Here is a 21005-nt window from a genome sequence, read left to right as displayed (position 1 = left end):
TGACAGTCACAGCTGGGAGGCCTCACAGCAACACTAATCAACTGAAAAATGGAAAAGGGGGAAAAAAAAAAACAATGATTAAACCTTTACCTAGCTATCACTAATGCACTGACAAAGTTTTTCCTTAACACTGAGAGTCCTGCATTTTCCCATCCTTTAATTGATCCTGTAATGAAGCCCTCGGACCATAAGAACAATGCATCAAGGCATTTGTATTGCCAAGGAAGCACCAAAAGGGACTGTGCTGTTACCATCTCGCCCCCAAGGCATGACCAACAACATACATCCCTACCTGTATTTGTTTCTGAAAAATCTAGAGAAAATAAACACATGCAAACCACTTAGCGCTACATCCATTTTAAAAACTTCCTTTTCCACACAGAACAATAATTAGGTATTTTCGATGTTTCAAGCCATCTTTCAAGCTGCCTTATTGACATAATGATAACTTATCAATCAGTGCAGAAGAAAGCTGGATTCAGAAGTGATGGATAGGCTGGTGAGAGCTATTAAATAACACCAGCTGCATCACTGTCTGAACACATGCCACACTCATATCCGCACAGAATCAGCGAAGACAGTTGTCTCGGTTCACAAATATCACCTTTGTCAATAGCCTCAAAGCAGCAATAACCTTCGCAGTTCAGAAAAATGCACTGAAGTCCTCTTTTAACATTGCCTGCTCCTGGTCCCTTCTCTTCCCTCATTTGTTTCAATCACTGTCTTTTTTTTTCAATTATTTGTATCATAATTGTATTAAAACTGTTTTCTGTTTGTGTCAGGTGATTCAGCATCTTTTTCCAGATCTATGTCAGGTTTATGCCCTAATTTTCAGGATTTCAGATTAATTTAATCAGGTTTCAGATAAATTTTCCTTTTCTACGCAAGATCTTGGCGTTCAGAAACAGCAGAAGCAACTAAAAAAAACCTGGTTATATCCAATAAATTTGATAATATCTGTTTGCAACTGTTGGTCTGCAGCGTGGAGCGGAGCCACAGTGCAGGCAGATGAAATCCTTTGGCGGGGAGATGCTGGGACAGCCTGAGATGGTGACTCACAGCCAAGGCAGCACCAAACACGGACCAAAGAGCGTTCAGAGGCAGGACCCAAGGCTGCTGGTTTCACAGATGTGATGGAGTTTTTTTAAAAGTTACTGCGGCCCTCTCCCACTCTGCTGTAAATTTAACAGGAGTTCACAAGAACTACATCAACAGTGACATCTGAACAGTGTCATTGTTCCACCTGTTACGGTGCCAGTGGCTGTTTTCAACCACTAAAAAATGGCCCTTGGCACCGACAGCTAAAAGAGCACTCAATGCACCATCCCATGCCAGCTCTCCCATGGAGGAGGTCAGAAACAATGCTTCCTAGGTTTATGACTTCAGAGGAAAATTGCAGTAGTAAGAGGTGGCACTCAACTACGTTACTCATCTGTAGACCCCAGGGATAAATTTCACCCAGAACAATTTTAACACAAGCTTTTGGAAAAACAAGTACATCAGCCTCTTGAAGCAACAAGCGACTCTCATATGAGAAACTAGACATGAGTTATGAAAGATGGATTGCAAGTATTCTTGATATTAAAGATGCTCAAAAAATAAATTCTGCCTGGGAGTCCAGAAATAAAGAGTATTTCAGCAAATGGTAAATGAAACCCAGACACTGATGCTATCCAATGGCTTAATCATGGGAAGTGCCAACTGTACTGATTAAATATCTGGACCTTACTCAGAGATAACTGATACAAGTAGAACAAAATCTCCCCTCAAAACGCCTAAGGATATGTACGTTATGCGAAACGAAAAAACTAAGTGACAAAGATATGAGAAGTCGATTACCTGTAATTTCCTGAGTTTTTAGATCTGGATGAGCACTTGGGACTTTCCTCTTTGACTTTCAATTTTACTAAGTCACTCACAGTATGAAAAGGAAGTCACTAGAAGCAGCGGTTTAAATTTACTTGTCTGCCGTGTCTCTGGATTTTTAAAAGGTGAACTTCAAGATACTGAGCATGCCTTCTATTTGCCCTTTGAAAATATTCAAAAAGCCTGCTATTTCTCCATTGAAATACACGTACGATATTTTCATAATTTCAGATTTTTAGATATTCTCAGGCACAAATCCATTATTTTCTTACTGAAGATCAGAGCACTAGCAATGCTACACATTAACTTAAATGAAGAACTTTAAGAAAGAAGGATTATGAGACTTAACCCAAAGGTACTGGCTGGTAGAAACCCATATGCAGTGAATTACTGCAGCCCTCTCCCACTCTGCTGTAAATTTAACAGGAGTTCACAAGAACTACATCAACAGTGACATCTGAACAGTGTCGTTCCATCATATTTCCATGATCTTCCACTGTCATAGGAACAGAGGACTATTAAGGTCATTAGCGCCTTGCATCCTCCTGCGGTGTGGCTGCACAGGAGTGTTTCCACTATGCAGTTTTCCCAGTTTGGTCATTCAAAAAGCTTTGAAAGGCTTTTACAAGGTGAAGCCACCTAAAGTATCGTTAAAAACATTACAAAGACTCAATATTTAAAGAGAAACAGATGAGCTGCTCAAGGGAAGTGTCAGAGAATCGTGTGCACTGCATAGCAGCATGTCTCTGAGCCAAAACACTACTATGACATTGTGAAAGTAATCCTATTTTTTGAAAGGAAATAGCGAGGCTGGAAGCATGATGGTAGGTCACAGCACATGACCTGCCAGAGGGAGGATATAACAGAGTTTTTGTATTCCATCCCCAAACTTGCACTACTACAAACACTGCCAAATATTATAAATGTTCATGCACATTATTTCCACTTCTTTACAATAACATGTCTTGAAAATTGTCATCAGATAGCCCACGCTCTCAGACAACCCACGTTTGGGGACACAAATGACCGCAAAAATGAGAAAGCTTTCAGCCTTCACTCAAGAGCTGCTCATGGAATACTAATTAACTTCATAAACCCCAAGCTTATTCCAGAGAACAAGTTTTTCTTGTCAAACATCCCCGCATGGTACTTTTACTAATAAATACATCCAGATAACTGCTGAGTAGAAGCCTTAAAGCCATATGCTTGTTATGTATACAAATCAACTTTTTTTTTTTTTTTACTAAAAATATTTAAACTGAGACTGCTGATATACCCACCTTCATGTAGCAAGGAAGCTTCAGTTCAGCAACAGAACACCCTTTTTCTCTATTCTAATGAAATCTGATGAAGAAATTATCTCTGCAGTCTCCATTTTATAAGGTGCATTAGATTTATGATCAAAGTTTTCAGAAATCATTGGGAAACGGTAACAAAAGTGAGTCAAAATGATTGTGACACTGACAGAGATGCCAGGCATGCAGAAAGAATATCACTTCACACTATCCTCCTTGATCTCTCAGTACTCAGGATTTCCACTTAACGCATGGGAGGGGTTGAGAGGCACTTCTTTTCTCAAACCGGTACTCCGTCATCCCACGACTGACCACTGCGTTACACTTACAAAAAGACAACAGGGACAGAAGCAAGCTGAAGGGGTTTTCTGATTGCAATGATCGTAGCTTGTGTAACTCCACCATTACATCCAGTCCCGCACTGTCAGTTTGCTGCTCTGTGGGGACGTGACCAACAGCAAAAGGCTTCCAATGCTGTGGTAGATCTTGGCCTCAAACAGCACACAGCTACCCAAAGCAAACCGCAGGAGCTCCTGACCTCATGAGAAGAGACAAGCAAATGTTAATACACACACAAAACACCATCTGGCCAGGTCACAAGTATATTCCAGGTAAAGGAGTGTTACTTAATTATCAACAAACTCATTGTGCTGGCTAGACTAAAAATTTGCAAAGCACTTCTATAAAAGTAATACAGTTGTACTGCATATCCTCGAAGGGCTGCATCATTCAAAAGCAGTACTCATTTAAACAATGCATAAAGGCACACAAGATTGCCAAGGCACTCTTGACTGAAAACAAAGGCCCCTGAAGTCCACCATGCTGTTAGCTCTGTAACCCCTTCCCTCCCAAGCAGCGCAGAGAAAGCCAATTTCCTCTCTCTGAAAGACCCACCCTACCCTATGTGCCTTCAAAGCTCTTCCATAAGGAATGCACCCAACACTTGACAGCGAGAAGTTCCTAGGATTGTTTGCAAGAGCAGGCTTCATGCATTATCCTCCCCCAGTCTTCCTCCCAGTGTGGCCCTAAAGCAGCTGGTTCCTGCCTACTCCCACCCCACGCTCTCCTCCATGGCAACACTTCTGTGTACCAACAGGGAAATACAGAGAAAAATGAATAAGAGATTATTTCTGTGTCCTCAGATCTAGCACCAGCATGATGCTAGTAATCAAGAATCATTGCAAAGCAAGATGTCCACTTCAGCAATTCAGTCAGTTGCATAAATTTTAATCGAGAGGTTGGACTAGCTCCATGCAAATCTAAAAAGCCCAGCCTGACAGCTGGTTGTGCCACAGACTCGTAAGCAGAGAAAACCCACACAGGATGCTGCCTAACGAAGCTTAATCTCTGACTATTAAAGAAGTCACCCTGCAGATCACTACATCTTATGGAAGGGTTATTCCATTAAACACCTTACTTTTCTTAATCATCACAAATATCTGGTCACTATCATCTATTCCTCCTACCACCCTCAGGCTTCTGTTCATTAAATAAGTATCACAGAATCATAGAAGTTGGACTGGAAGGGACATCTAGTCCAAGTCCCCTGCAATGAGCAGGGACACCTCAGATTGCTCACACAGACCAGGTTGCTCCAAGCCCCGTCCAACCTGGCCTTGAACCCCTCCAGGGATGGGGCAGCCACAGCTTCTCTGGGCAACCTGGGCCAGGGGCTCACCACCCTCACAGCAGAGAATTTCTGCCTCAGATCTCATCTAAATCTCCCCTCTTCCAGTGTAAAACCATTCCCCCTCGTCCCATGGCTCCCCTCCCTGATCCAGAGTCCCTCCCCAGCTTTCCTGGAGCCCCTTTAAGGGCTGGAAGGGGCTCGAAGGTCTCCCTGGAGCCTTCTCTTCTCCAGGCTGAACCCCCCCAGCTCTCTCAGCCTGTCCTCCCAGCAGAGGGGCTCCAGCCCTCCCAGCATCTCCGTGGCCTCCTCTGGCCCCGCTCCAACAGCTCCGTGTCCTTCTGCTGTTGGTGCCCCAGAGCTGGAGGCAGCCCTGCAGGGGGGTCTCCCCAGAGCAGAGGGGCAGAATCCCCCCCTTGCCCTGCTGCCCACGCTGCTGGGGATGCAGCCTAGGCTGCGGGGGGTTTCTGGGCTGCCAGTGACATTGCCAGGTCATGGCCAGCTTTTCACTCACCAGTACCCCCAATCCCTTCTTAGCAGGACCACTCTCAATCCCTTCATCCCCAGCCTGTGCTGATACTGGGGGTTGCCCCAACCCAGGTGCAGGACGCCGCACTTGGTCTTGTTGGACCTGATAAGGTTAAAAAGATACATTGGAGCCCTACCACACTAAAGAATAAATTCACATAGTTCCTTCCTGTACAATCTACTAGTTCTGTTTTATGTGTATTCATATAGGTTTTGCTCAAAAATTCCCTCTTCTGTCTTCAGAAACATCTCTCACCAGGCCACACAACTGATTTTGCAGAAGCTCTGTCCAGAACCAACTCTCTCCAAGCCACCCACACCATTCCCAAGCAAAGAGCTTGAGGACATAGAACAAAGCAGATCTTGTCTTCAAGCACATGTAGTGCTGTGCAGAGGAACACAGAAGAATTTATCTGAGGTCACAACCAGAAAGACAAGAAACTCATATTGATGCATGTGAGGATGTCCATGGACTATTCTGAAGGTGCACGCAGATCCAAGGAGGCCAAAGCACCATAGGAGGAACTGTTCATTTCTTCAGGTTGACTGATTCAATCAAAAAAATATCCAAGGAACATTTTCAGTCCTTCAGAAGAGATGAGCATAACCCAGCATTACACTGCAATAACCATTAGACAGCACTGTTTCTGGAGCAGTCACTTTTAAAGGTGGAAAAAACCCCAAACTAGATAAACTTAACTTTGTATTTGCAAAATAATAAATATTTATAAATAAATTCTCTCCTTTCTACTTACCAATATCACAGTACTATGCCTTTATACTTCTTTAAAAATCTAAATATTTAAAGTATGTTTAAAATTAGCAGAGTGCAAAAGATACTTCCAATAAAGCATCCACCAATAAAAACCATCTTCGGAGGTGGGAGAAAATCGTAGGGCTTCCAACATGAGCCATACGCTAACTGAACAGATATTCAAAGTAGCTGAGTCATTGTGGTTTTCTGAAATGAGCCTTTAACCACGACTTGAAGGAAGGAACATTAAGTGACAGGCACTTCAAAATCTCTGAACGATGAAAGTTTTTCTTTTGAAGTTACTGAGTTTGTAAGTCTAAGGCTGCAACTCATTTTCCTGACACTTCCCTCCACCCCCTTTTTCTTTTTTTTTTGTTTTCTTCAAGTACTTTGACATCCAGTTCCCAACACAATGTTTAACTTTAATCCTGTATTAGCCATAATTTAAACGCCGCATGGATATAGCGTTGCTCGTTAGAGTAGTTCACTGTTTGGGATCTCAGACCACACTGTCTGTAAGTCTCAACACTTTTGCATGCGTAGCGAACAGAACCATCTGTGGCAATGGACTTGTGTGACTAATCTGAGGTTTTAGTAAAACCTCAAGGTTTTTTCCCTCCCCCCTCCATACTCTACAAGTGGCACCCCCTCCCCGCTGCCTCCAATTGTGGTTTTACAGCGATGGTAGCAGCGGGGCCATCAAAGGAGTGGCCAGGCTACCATACTTATAAAAACACAGAGCAGACAAACAAATCCAGTAGTTTCTGCACAGAAAAGGTACAATAAAGAAGACGGAAAATGTAAACATTGGGAATATCTGAAGGGAAAGCATGGTACAGCAAGATGGAATTAATTTTGCATGAGAAGCAGACAGCTCCACTCAATCCCTTCCCAGTTATCATCAGACAGACCCATTTTAGGCAGGAACAAACCTCGGCAAAGGATCACAAAGATCCTCAAATCCAGCACAAATGTATGCGAGCTATCAGTTATGAAAGCTTTAACACAGAAAGCCGAAAGAAATTTCTGCAAACAGACATTCCCTCCCCCTGGAAAGTGTCTCAAAAAAAAAAAAAAAATCACTTTTTCTGAATTTTTTTTCCCCAAGAATTTTTACAGTCTTCTCCATGGTTTTGGTTTGGGTTTCTTTTTTCTTTTGAATTTCAGAAAAGGAGAATCTTCAGTGTTATCATACTTTTTTCAATAAAGGAGTCTTGAAGAAATTATAAGAATAAAATATTTACTCTAGTTTTATTCCAAACATGCAGTTATTCTCACCAACGTAAAGAATAAGAATCCCATATGAACATCCCCAAGCAAAGGGCCTTCCTCTCTCCCCCATCCCTTCTGCTTCCCATTTAAAGGACGCTGGCTTGGGGAGCAGAGGCAGCACAAGTGAATTGTGGCACCCCTCTGGAAACACAGACTGAAATGAGTTTAGCCTCAACACAGCTGCAGGGTTTCCCCTCAATCAAACATTTCATAAAGGCAAAGCACTAATTACACTTGTTCCCTTTCTGGCTTTCTCTGCTACCCATACGCCTTCAAGGTCCTGAAAACTACTGTTTAGCATTGAGGATTGTGAAGACTGAAAAACTACGGTGATGGCTGCTGACCTTTCAAGGTAACTTCAGCTAAATACTTAAAACAAATAAATATGAAAACACCCTCTAATTTTTTTTACATCAGATAAAAGTTAGAAATTAAATGTCAACCATAATATTAAAAGAAGCTGATGTGAAATATTAGTGGATATTCATAACATAAGCTCCTACAATTAAATATAAAATCACCTATATATACTGTACTCCCTTATCTTGCAATTTTTGTGTGTGTGTGTATATATATACACACACATAAGCAAACCTGTAAGGAGACTGTAAGACAAATAAGCTGTTAAACCCCAAGGAGTTCACTGCAGACAAATTCTGATACCAATGCAGAATTATCATCTGTCAAGTTTCACAAATCTTCACAAAACCCAAAAACTTTAAGCACATGACTGACAGCATATGGAAAAAAAAAATATATTTGGAATTAAATTCGTAGATCATATTTGAAGGATCTTCTCCTCATTGTCATTCCCCATGACCAAGGCCATCTGCCTGACAAGGAGTGGGAGGATATAAATTCTTAGCTTATTTTAAAACATGTCAATGATAACCAAGAATTATCTCTAAAAACTATATTGCCTTCAGACTTTACCTTCCAATCCCTAAGAGGCTGGCTAGTAGGGTACTGTCATTCCTATTTTGAGAGTATGCACTTTGCATCAGGGAAAAATTATTCTCCTGTGTGCTGCCCAGCACTGAGCAGACACAGGGCACGCAGGCACCATCCCCTTTCCATGGCCAAAGGCTCCTACACCAACAGCAAAGATCAAAGTTTTGTTTCCCAGGGAAACATGGTAATTGAGTTCCTCTTATAGTACAGTACCTCAAGTTCTTATCAGTTTTTGTTGTGATCGCATGAATATGGGATACATTAGTCGCTTTTTAATCAATACGGAAAATGCACTTTTGAGGGACAGAGCTAAGTAAGTCAACACGACCCCCAGAAAAGTTGCATGTATGTGTATGCTCCAAAAAGCACCTTTGCTTATTATTGGTGTTACAATATGAGTGAGAAGTCAAAGGCACCTGGATGCTTTTGACAAGAACATCTAGTTAAAAGAACATAGAAACGCTGTAGTTGAGGGAGTTGTCTGTGCTGAGACCATCTGCGACCCAACAAAATCACAAATCCACCGCTTGGTTCTTCAGCCTCTCTTTGAAGCCTTTGGTGACAATTAATCCAAACTTCCAGGCTGGACTGATGGAGCGCTCACCAGAACAGTACTGCAGCTTCTGCTTTGGGGAGGTGTCTGAAAAGCACTGAAATAAATACCCAGCTCGGTCCCTCTCTCTCCGGCCCTGGCCAGTATCCAGCATCTGCGGCTCCAACAGTTTCACAGGGAAGGGAGTAAACTTCTCTTTCCACATAGGTACTGCTTACATTCTAATAATACTGAGATTTATTCTTGTGTCTTTGGAAATAAAATGCAGCTTTATGGCACAAGGAGCAGCCGTGGACCACAATCCCTGACACAAACCAACCCTTTTGCACAGGCCCCCACCCCGGTCCCACCACTAGCCTGAACCGTGGCGACAGGGCTCGTCTGAAGTTCACCGGCGCTGGCTGGAGACCACGCACGGCTCTCAAGGGGAGGGAAAGGATTTCTGGAGATACAGCTAAGATTTTTCCTTTGCAGGACCCGGCTGCTCCCTCATCCAGCTCTCTCACTTCCTCATGCCTACAAGTTCTGTGTTTATTTTTCCCTTGTATAATTTTTAACCTCAGCGAATAAAGGGGCTGATACTCACTAAATACAAGGTCTAAGTGCTACCAGATTGCTTTTGCATAGCAAAGCTTTCTGTATCCTTAATAAAATCTGACTCGGAGGTAATTTGTTCTAGTTAAAGCAGGAGAGGATCCTGTAGCAGCGTTTTCTAGCAATGTCACGGTTTCTCTGCTGTCAGTAGAGCTTGGAGGCGATTTCTTATTCTGAAAACCTGACTGAGCACTACAGAAAGACTCTTCAACCAAAATACAAAGAGTTATGTTTTCATTGAACTTCTGTATATTATATAATCAAAACAGATGATAATTGCCAACACTGAGAACTCAGCGCTGATTATTTTCACAAATGAGGTATGAAGGAAGTGTTAGTCCTAACACATAAGTAACTCTCTTACTTGACTGAATAATAAGTTGTTCATTAGAATAAAATTTTCAAGGAACACCGCGTTTAGTGTCAGTCAATCTGTAATGGCTATTCTAGCGTTTGAAACATTCACATGAGACATGTCAACCTGAAGGCTTTGACTTTCACAGCAAGGTAACAGTATTTAATAAGAGCTACGAAGCTCAGACTTCTCAGCATCTCTGCTCGGCTGCATCCAGACCAGCTCAAGGTGGAGAAGCGCAAAGGGCTCCGTTACTGGTTACCAGCTGGCAAAAAGCCTCCAGCTCAGCTTCAACAACCACCAAACACCACATGCATTTTGTCCTTTGCCATGACCACCAAGTCACAAGTTCAAAAGGCACAGCGCATAAGAAACAGCCTCCTACATACACCAATTTTTTTTTAAAGCAAGTGAGAAAAATCAGCATAGGTATGCTTACAAACAATACTTTTTCTAGGTGAGAAACATGAGCCTTCTTTATACTGGTTGCATTTGTTAGGGGCCACCTAAATGCTAATCTGTTACTTTTGCAACTCCCTACCCCAGCCAATCAGCTGTCAAGCAAGGAAATAAAATGATTTTCCAGTTTATTCCTGAAGAACCAGTAGGTGTTTTTCAAGACTGACCTCAAAGCAGCAAATTCCTTTCTGGATCGCAAAAAAATACAATGCAGTTTTCAGAATCAAGAACCTTTACTAACAACTCGTTTGTTTCCCAGCATTTGGATCACAAACGTTAAAGAACGGAAAGACTGGAGATTTTTATACAGGCAGGCCGCAAATCGCAAGAAGCTTGACGGATTAGCGCTGGCACCTTGATCTCTACCCAGCAACGTGAAGAACTCAGCTGGAGGTGCTATTAATGCACCAATGATTGAAGAACAGAAATCACGCTCGGGTGTTGACACGTTACGTACTATGCTGCATCTTGAAAGATGGATCCAAATTCTGCAATGGGCAGGACAAGGTATTCAATCTCCAGCAGCAATGTGGGGATGGAGGAAGATGCGAGTGTCGCAGACTGCTCACTGAAGACAACTCCAAGGTCTGGCTTTCATAACAGCACAGTTTTACAGCTGGCTATGCTGGCAGCCTCACTGCTTTGCTTCTGACTGCTCTCAAACAGAAGTACTTACAGCATTACTACCCTGAGCTTACAGCTGAGGGGATACCACCGCGCTACTCAGGACTCTTGCTCAGTGAAGAACAGGCTACTCAGAAAACGAAAAGTGAAATTATTGAAGTTCTGGGTTGAGGCTGGGTTCCTCTTTGAGTAATGACTTCCATGTGGCACTGGGACACAGTACCTGTAAGACCTCCTCGGTACGGGTACTTAGCATATTTATCTCTTGTCTTCTTAAGTAAATAACCTAAATTGAAAATACTTTTAAACTGTAAGTCCTCTCAAAATACAAAGCCTTCTTTTTTAGGTAAAGTGAAATAATTGAAGCTTTTAGTATAACTTACTGCTATTGCAAACAGCTCAGGGCTTCACTCTGTCCTAAAAGCAACAGAGAAGTGAGATTCTACAGAAGAGATTGTCTGAAGAGCCTGACACAGATGAGACCCCCAGGGCTGTCACAGAGCACTTATCCGCTCCCGATGAAAAATTAAACACCTCATGACCACGCCAAGTCAAAGGGTATGAGGAAATCAAATTTGGTCACGTTAGTGAAGGGGAAAAGCTTGAGAATGTCGTTCATACCTCTGCCAAAGTAAAAGCTAGGTATGGTTTCCTATAGTTCGCTGGGGAAGGCAGCTGGGTGTACAAGGCAGAAAAATAGAAATCCTGAAACATCAATTTTCTAATCTGAATTGGAAGATCCAAGAATTTGGATCACACCTTCCCATGACTGTGTGCTGTATCAGGAATCACAAGCTACATGTCACAGAAGCAAAACGAAGAGAGCTGAGAGGATGTGCCTGGCAGCTCAGCTAGGCAAGTGTCAGCGCATCCGAGGTGAAAAACGTTTTTCTGAATCAAACTCCAGTGAGTTTGTCACCAAGCATTTATGCTTCTACACATCCAGGACAGTCCAAAGCTAAGCCTCAGGAAATTCATTAAGTGAATTATAGCTGCTTTTGATTTATTACAGGCACTTTTAACCTAACTGCAAAGCACTGTCAGAAGGGGTGACCATTCATTAGTATCTCACTCCGACTAACAGAAATAACAAAAGCTACAACCAAACTGGTAAAGCATCATTCAGATGCTTTAGATGCTCCTTGCCTAAACCTTCTTCCCATGTATTTGGTATCTCTCAAGCACCAGCACTAAGGGAACACTGCTCATCACTGCGTGATACAGCAGGCAAGTCGGGATGGAGAGACGGATGACAGGCTCTCGTCACAGTACTGCCAACAAGACGCCAGCAAAGCTGTGTTTCACTGGCACGATCCTGTATGTCAGACTTGCAGAGAAGGCAGTTCAGCTTCCTTAGCTGCAAACTACCATTCCAAACCTACAGCGAAAAAAATTCAGCATGTTGGTGACTCCAGAAAGCTACATGGGCAATATGGTTCAGCCAGGCAGAAACACTGGGCAGGCTGAACAAGAAACTAAATTTCAAACAAAAGTGAATAACAGATAGCTCACCTAACCTCCCGCCCCTAACTTGCATATTAGATATTTTTCTTATATTAATACCCAAATAACCAACTTGCACATGTCCTGGTTTCAGCTGGAAGAGTTAACTTTCTTTCTAGTGATTGCTGTGAAAGGAATGTCAATAATGCATATTAGTTGTTGCTACGCGATGTTTATACTTTTCAAGGACTCTTTTCAGCTTCCCCTTGAAGCTGAGAAGGAGCAGAGACAGCATGATGGAATGGCCAATGGAATATTCCATACCTTAGATGTGACGCTCAGTATATAAATGGGGGTTGTCCGGGGGAGTGGGATTCCATGACTGCTGTTTGGGAAGGTACCAATTCATAGGTGGTGAGAGTGACTTGTGCCATTATTATTTTCCATTATTGTTCTATTAAACTGTCTTTATCTCAACCCACAAGTTTTTTTCCTTTCCCTTTCTCCTCCTTTCCTCCCTCTTCTCCTTGCCCTTCTGGAGGAAAGGGAACTGTGAGAGCGGCTGCGTGGTCCTAGCTGCCGGCTGGGATTAAGCCATGACAACATAAGAAAACCTGATAATTCATCACAGTTCCCATATTGCCAAGAAACAATCTTTGACTCTAGGTTACCACAGTTTGATAAGATCTCCCCCAAGGCTAGGTCAATGAGGCTCAGGCATAATAAATGCCCTCTCAAGTCAGGTGTTCTGGCCTGATGGCAATATTTTACACGCCAGACCTCACCAACCAGCCTCTCTGAGTCTCTCCCTTAAGTTTCTGAACACTTTAGAAAACCAGTGAAAAGCTGAAGATGCCTAGTACGGCATACCTGGGAGATTGCTTCCCTCACACACAGTTTTTTTCCCCACAAACTTCATGATTTTATCCAGCTGCTTCAGTATTTGCATCCTTCTATGAGTAAGACTCCTTCACCTGCAAAGCACTCAGGCTGCACTAACAAAAAGCACACCACTAGCTCTGAAGTTTATTTGAAGGTCCTCTGGAAGTACTTAGTATTGATGAGACTCACCAGCATCTCAATCTTCACAGCGTACAGAACAGACTCCGAGAGCTTTTAAAAGGAACAAGAGCAAAGTAGATTGAGCGCACAGAAGAACGCAACAGTTGAGCTACCCTACATATTAAGCAAGCCACAAATTTTAATAACTTTGCTATATTAAAAGATATGCACCAATGTCACCCCACCCCCACAATTCATCAAGGCATTTCACTCCCTTGGGCTCTTGTGACTAAGTATAATATTTCATTAAATATCCTGTTCATACTGGCTTATGTACTAGGGAACACACTAATTTTAGAAAACTGATTAGCTAGTTCTTTCTAACCGAATGTTATTGTAGCTAAGGTCAGATTTTGCACTGAAACTATGGCAACAAAGCCACAGTATTCTTTTGTCTACAAGGTTGGGGCTAGGTTTATTAACAGTACTGTTCTACTTAATAGCTAAGTACTGCTTTTTGGCAATCCCTCCCTCGATCCTACCTGAAATACCCTGAACTTTCCACGGGGGAGAAAGCTCAGACCTGCAAGAGCTGTTGAGAAAGAACAAATGTTCAAACCGGCCCTTTGCTTATTTCTTCATTTTTAGGACACGGTCACAACACCACCGCATTCCCCTGCTGTCCTGCACTGAAGGTCTCGCCAGTACAGAACTAGTACCTGCATTTTTCAGATGGGCAAACAAAGTGCACAGATCATAAAACTTCACACTAGGAGCTCGGTTAAATCCCCCCTCATTCCTTTGCAGTACCTTAACCAACAGATTGCGTTTTTCATACAGCGTTCCAGTTATGCATACTAATGGCCACTTGCTATTTCAAAGGGGCTTCGCTCTGCCTTCATCTAGATGCAAACTGTGGAAGATGAAAGCCCTTTAGCACCAGAAGCTGGCAGACAGCTGTTTGAGCACAGCACTCTGGGCACACTCCAGCACACAAACGCAGCCGAGCCCATCTCCAGCCCAAGCAAACCCACCTCCTCCTCTTGCACTGTTCCCTATCCACAACTTTTTTATGCCAAGTTTACCAGAACATATTGTAATCCGTGCCACGCAGACCCTTCCCATTATGGCCTTGGTGCCCCATCACTAGGAAACGGGAAAAATCCATGCTAAACCATCTCAATTAAACCAATACTTATTTAGCTATTTCAGCAAAGCACATTGGCATCATGGAGTTGGAATGTCTTTAGGATGTCCTGGTGCTTCAGCACACATAGCTACCGGCTGGAGTACACACTTGTCTTGCTTAATCGGACAGTAAGGAACTACACTGCAATAGACGTGGCAAATTAAATAAAACAAGCTTTCCGATTCACTCTCCATGACAATACTTACCATCCTGCGGGGGGCAGGAGGGGGGGGTGGGGGGAGGGGGAGGATAAAAGAAAAAAGGCTTCCCTTTGGTCGCTGCATCCAATCATCCAATCACTATAGGATTTCAAAGCAAGGCAAGCTATTTTTGCACACTTAAATAAATTACAGAACACAGCAGCTACACAAGTTAAGAGTCCAAGATCTATTCTCTAGTTGTGCTCATAACGGGAAAGTTCCAATTCCTCCTCTGCTCGCTAATAGAGCAAGCCATCTAAGTAACCATTAATGAGCCTGGCGCTACCACAAAGCCTGTGGTTAAAAGTGTCTGGAGATGAGGTGTCCATGGTGTCCCTCTGCAGTGACCACGGGCAAGCAGAGCAGCAGCGTACATTGCCCACCACCTCACCTGCAGAGGAGGAGGAGGCTTGGGCGCCTTCCTTTAACTGGTGCATCAGCTATTGATTAGGATCCCCTCTCTCCCAGGGTTTTCCACGCTTCATCAGACACAAAGCACGTTTCTCTGTATGAAAATGCAACACTTCGACTTTTCAGTGTTTTGAAATACCTAAATGCCACAGTGACAATTGCCCATAACATCTGCTTGTACGTAGGATGCAGTGGGCTGAAGATTCACATTTTAGAGACAGCCCTCAGGATTTCTTCATCGTATAAAGGGCATCAAATTCAAATGTGTACGAGCAGTTGGCAGTTTTCTAGTACAGTTCTATAAATACTTAGAAACATACCAAAGGATTCCTCCTCAAGGCAGCAAAAATGTATTTTGGATATTATATCTATATCCTAATTCAGCAAGATTGAAAGATTTTTCCTACACAAAATGACCAATGCTTCAATTTTAAATAAAGAAATTATAGGCACAGCATTAGATTGTATTTTTATAATTTTTCTCTTCCATCATGCCACCTCTAAAGTCACTTTGGTTTTACACTAAAAAGGTCTAAGAAACATATTTTTTTTCTTTTTCTGGCATTTGGGTCCGAGGAAAAACTGAGAAGTTAATTAAGTAGGTGTTCACTATTGTTGTCCCACTTCCTACTTTTGGTATTCAGCAAGTGCATTTTTATCTTTCTTGGACATCTCAAAACTGAGGAGTCACCACTTTTCTATTGCAGATGATTTATTTCTCTTCCAGATCAATCGCCATGCTAAGCTTTGAACTTAGCACTCAAGCACTCTCAAAAGTTCTGCATGAAAAAAGAATCCTGCAATTTTGTCTGCTAATATATGGTTATCAGAGTGAAAAAAACCCAAACCATTATTTAGACATTAGTTTAAATATTCCTTAAAGGAATTTAGGCACCTTAATAACATACCTGAATGTTTTAACAGCATTAGAAATGCCATGTTCAAAGAGAAAAAGGAGCCTGAACTTGGCCATGCAGCCCAGGTCTATCACTCCTCACCATCATTCCAGGAACATGCCCTCAACCCTCTGCAAAACACCCACTCAAACCCATCTGATATATGCAGAAAGTCACACAATGCAGACTATTTCACATCAAAGTTTAAAAAGCAATTTGAGCTGATATAATTGCTTTCACCAGAGTAGATGTGGAAAAGTATGCATGGAGAGCATACGGAGAGCAATAGGATTTGAGGCTACACACTTATCTGAAGCTGAACACACGATACCTGAAGGCTTATACCGCAAAAAATTCTCCTTGATGAGTATAAGGGGTGGTACTGAACTACCTAGAAAGTGCACTTCTATATGCTGCTACTGTTTTTCCAAAGCTAACAGGCAGAGGGATCTGGGTGTTTGGTTTAGTTTGTTTTTTAATATTCTGAAGCATTTGGGAAAACTCTGTATGTGACCCTTCAGCTGAAAATTCCCTTAATCTCAGTTCTAATGCCAAACTATAAACAAGCTTGCATTAGCTAAATAAGGCTAAATAATCCTGTATGTATGCAACGTAACTCCATAGCCTCTATCAGCACTGCATAAATTATATGGTTTCCTTCGTGTGAAACCAAGCAGTAGTGTATGGGCTTCAGATCATTGACGGCAACACTAAGAACAACAAATTACAACTCAAAACACTTCTGTTATGGAGAAGCATACTGCCTTTCATCAATGCTGAGCACAGTATGAATTTAAGAGAAATCCATCAAAAGAATTGGGGCACGTAGAGATATATTTATTTTTTTTTATACATCTTTCTTTGTAATGCCCAGGTTATTTCTTCTACCGAAGACAAACTTGCAGTTCGAAGGCTGAGACCCTCCTGCCATCCCCAACCACCACCAGCCAAACCTGACCGAAGGCTTCGGGAAGGCACTATTCAGAAAGAGCGTACAGTATGGATTAGGATCAAAAGAACAAACAGAATTTGAACTACTCATCTGCTTCACCATGAGGGTATTTTAAGTCTAAGATATGGGTTCATTCCTTGAGCATCTTGCCAAAAAAAGAGTGTTGCCCAGCAACTACTAAAACAATGTTCTGGAAGGAGGTAGCTGCTGGACAAATTAACCCAGTAAATGCTCTTTTTCCCTGCGTTCCGTGCAGCTATTGCAAAGCTTCTGCATCCCTGGCAGACAGATCTGCATCCCAAATAAAGCGCTGTAAGGAATCTCCGGAGAAGGCTGTCAGACAGACTGTTTTGCTGTAGTAGCAGTGTCTTGCATTAAGCAAACACATTTGGCTTAGCGCAGCGCTAAGTTCCAATACAAACCCAACACAAACAAAACCTCTGCAAAAGCACACACAAACTAACTAATAAAGCACAGAACCAGCAGCTAATGCACAAAATCAGCCCTGGGCTCTGCTTCAGCTTCACAACTATTGCTAGGTCTGACTTTAATTTAGAAAACAGCTATCCGTCTCTGCACATTAAGTACGAATGATTTCTAATGAAACACTGGTGCTTTTAGCCTCGCTAGAGGGTCAGCTGTAGTTCATACTTTCCACATAAACCCATGCATATTAAAAGGATGTTAATTTATAGTCACTATTCAGCTGCACAGTCATACTCAAAGACTGCAATTAGAGCAGCAACTCCAGCTCTAAAAGATACATAAAATGTCTTTTTTTTGTTCAAAGCAGTGCAGATAACCAAGGAACTGTCACACTCCTTTTTTTTGGAGACTCGTACAACTAGGATTTTTTCCAGGGATCTCATCTGTACAAAGTATATTCAGACCAGTTAAGTCAAATACTCTTTCACAAGAATTTTCATATTAACATTTTTAAAAAGAAACACCCTAATGAACGCATTCTTAAGTCTTAACGTTTTGCAAGGCAGTTTTAGAGGACTTTTGAATTAGTCAGAGAAACATTGTACTTTAAAAAAAAAAAAACAAAAAAACAAAACCAAAAAGAACACCAAAACCCCACATCCAAACCACCATATTTAAAGTGGATTCAGAAAGCCATAATAAAAAAAAAATCCACTGAAATCTTACAGACCCTAATTACCATCCAACCTCAAACCACTACCTTCAGGTGCTATCTGCTTCTGATTGGAATGGGAAAAAAGAAGAAAGAAAAAAAAATCAGCCTTCACACCTTCAAGTGATCAAACTAATATTTTAAGGACCTAGAGGCACAACAGCATTTAATATGTGAAATAACTACTACTAAACACTCGTAGTAACTAGTGGGTGCTGGACTAATAACTTTCTTTAGAGTCCTTTCCAACTCTGGTACTTCAGGGTTTTTTTCCAACTAATTAATACACCCTCTGATTATTATTTTTATTTAATGTTTCATTTATACTTTTACACCACACTCCAAGTCTTACCTGAACTCTATCCCATCTTACTCTCAGCCTCCTCTTGCGTTTCAGCCCTTTCAGGGCTCCACCACCACCAGATTAATGTCAGCCTACTTTTTTTCCACAACTTCTGTCAACAGCGCAGGCCCTCGTGTCCTCAGGATACCTCTGTAGGTTTTCCTCCAAGCAGACGGAAAGGCTCTATCGCTCCCATCTCCCACTCCAGTCGCGCTGCTGCAAATCATTCTGTTCAACCCAGTTCATCCAAACACACATCGAGCTCCCCTCACTGAATTTTCCTTAGGACAACTGGAAGGCAACATTTTTAAAAGAAGTGCCTTACTAGGACACAAAACCCACCTCCGTTTTAGCTACCAAGTGCTTGCTTTTAGAAACACATTCCTCAGGCTGGGACTATTTTCACACCACAAGCAGGTTATCAGCGTTTAGTGACAGCATATACTCACGGCTAAGCATTACTGTCAACTGCCTCTCGTATGAGAGAGGCTCTCTCCAGGAAAACGATGGTGCATACGCCCCAGCACCTCATGCACAGCAACTCTGCTGCATTTCAAGGGTCTAAAGTAGAGAAGAAAGAAACCCCGGTACCCTCTAAACCAGGGCCCTCCTGCTGCCATGAGATGCAACTGATTAAGTGTAGCCTAGGCAACAAGACTTTTTAAAACCTGAAACACCCGTGGCTAAGAAAAAAGCAGGATGGATTAATTCTGCCACTGGATACAGATGCTTTGGTTTCACACCGAATTTTCTTGTAGTTATGTATGCATATCTCAGCAGTGAATCTTGCTTCCAGATATCTCTCACCACTTTGATTAAGCATGAAAATTGTTTTTACCACTGTTTTACATCTGCCCACAGAAGACAGATCTGCTCAGAGAAGCTTAGAATTATGTTTCTTAAAAATACTACCCAAAGCAAGATCCTCGAGACCAGGCCCGATGTCACACGTTCAGTGCTCCTCCTCCCAGAAGGTGACTTCAGATTTGACTGACCTGCATCTGGACACCTTAAAGCACAGCTCATTTGAAAGAGGATTTGCACACAGATATAAAACAGGTTGTGGCATAGAGGTGTTTTTCCAGTACTGTGTAAAGCTATTAATATAACTCACATTTGATTAATTTTTGTCCACATGGCTACTGTACAAAAGGTACCTTGTGCTACTGATCTGCTGAACCTGTGACACTGCCCAAGGCAACGAAGACTAAATCTCAAGTATGACAAAACTAAACAGCGCAACTACTGAATTACATTCACCAGATGCCCACGGTCACTTTATATCCCAGATGTAAATCTTGTTTGGATAAACGCACCTTAGGGAAGACCTCGTGTTCCATTTGCAAAGGAGGTATTTTTGCAGCGTGTCCTTAAAACATCAAGTAAGATCACAGAGACACGGCTGTAGCTCCTGACCTTGCCTGAGACTTCCCCTGGAACACCCCAGACAAGCCTCTGGGTGCCTTTGCTTCATCATAAAAAAAAAAAAAAAAGGGATATTTTCCATTTGTGTTGAAGATGGTGTGATAAACTTCATTATTACTTCTTCTGAACATATTTATTGTGGAAAGCATTTTATCTTAGACTACACTTACAAGCATGTGTATAAATAACAGAAATGCCTGCTAAAATTTTATGACTTTTGTTGCCATCTACCATTAAGCATAAACTTCCCCATGAAAGCTTTAGTGAAGTAACTACAAAGGTTGGAAAAGGTTCACACCATTCTTTCTCCGTGTATAAATTATAAGTAATATGAGAACATTTACAATGTCTAACCACAATGTTTTATGTCAGACAAATGTCTCTCTGTACTCACAGTTCCTAAACTGTGCTAGCAAGAATTGCCTTTTTCTCATTCTTTTCTCTCTCTCTCCCCTCCTTCTACACCCAGCAGTCTCAGTCAAACCTGGCTTTATTCCTTCATATGATTTTAACATCAAGAAATGCCTAGAGTCAGGGCTCTAGTTCCCATAACACCATTGTTCTTTTTCTGGAGAGCTTAACATTGAACGCTAAAACTTCCCCAGGTTGCCTCTTCAGTATTTGAATCATCAGCTATTTAGTTTTTCAATAAAAAGTGAGAAAAACCAACAAGAACTCAGAGACTTCAGCCATATTTTAAAAACAGTTTCATTACACAAGACATCTTCATGGCATGGCAAAAGCCAAAAAAAACCAAACAGCAGCAACCAAAACAAGCAGTACAGAAGGTATAGGATTTTCAAGGACAATCACCTGCAGTTCTGTCCAAACCTGAATAGAATTATGGTAATTCTGAGTCCCTGATAAAGGCAAAGCATAACCAAGGAAACAAGATTAATCCAACAAAGAAACAAGACAAACAGTTGCCACTACATCTGAGAGCAGCAATAAAAGGTTGATCAATTTTTTAGAATATTTGCTGAGCTATCCTTTGGGTAAAAGACGCAACTAAGGGGTGAAAAAAGAAGAATTCAAGAAGGTTTTTCCAAACAAAATCCCAGTGCTGCTCTTCCTGTTCAAGATTGTTCTTAGACAAATCAGCCCTAGCCAAACTGTGCAAAGTAGTAG

At 41.9% G+C, this 21005-nt stretch overlaps 1 protein-coding gene across 4 annotated transcripts in view; it reads right to left on the bottom strand.

Annotated features, from left to right (window-relative positions):
* The window catches only part of ITPR1 (inositol 1,4,5-trisphosphate receptor type 1), a 182469-nt gene that overhangs the window by 142824 nt on the left and 18640 nt on the right, over positions 1-21005 (bottom strand). The window lies entirely within an intron of this gene.

This window comes from Rissa tridactyla, chromosome 10 (genome assembly GCF_028500815.1).
Source record: "Rissa tridactyla isolate bRisTri1 chromosome 10, bRisTri1.patW.cur.20221130, whole genome shotgun sequence".
NCBI lineage: Eukaryota > Metazoa > Chordata > Aves > Charadriiformes > Laridae > Rissa > Rissa tridactyla.
The sequence above is the reverse complement of the archived record's forward strand: the minus strand, read 5'-3'. Positions and strand labels throughout refer to the sequence as shown.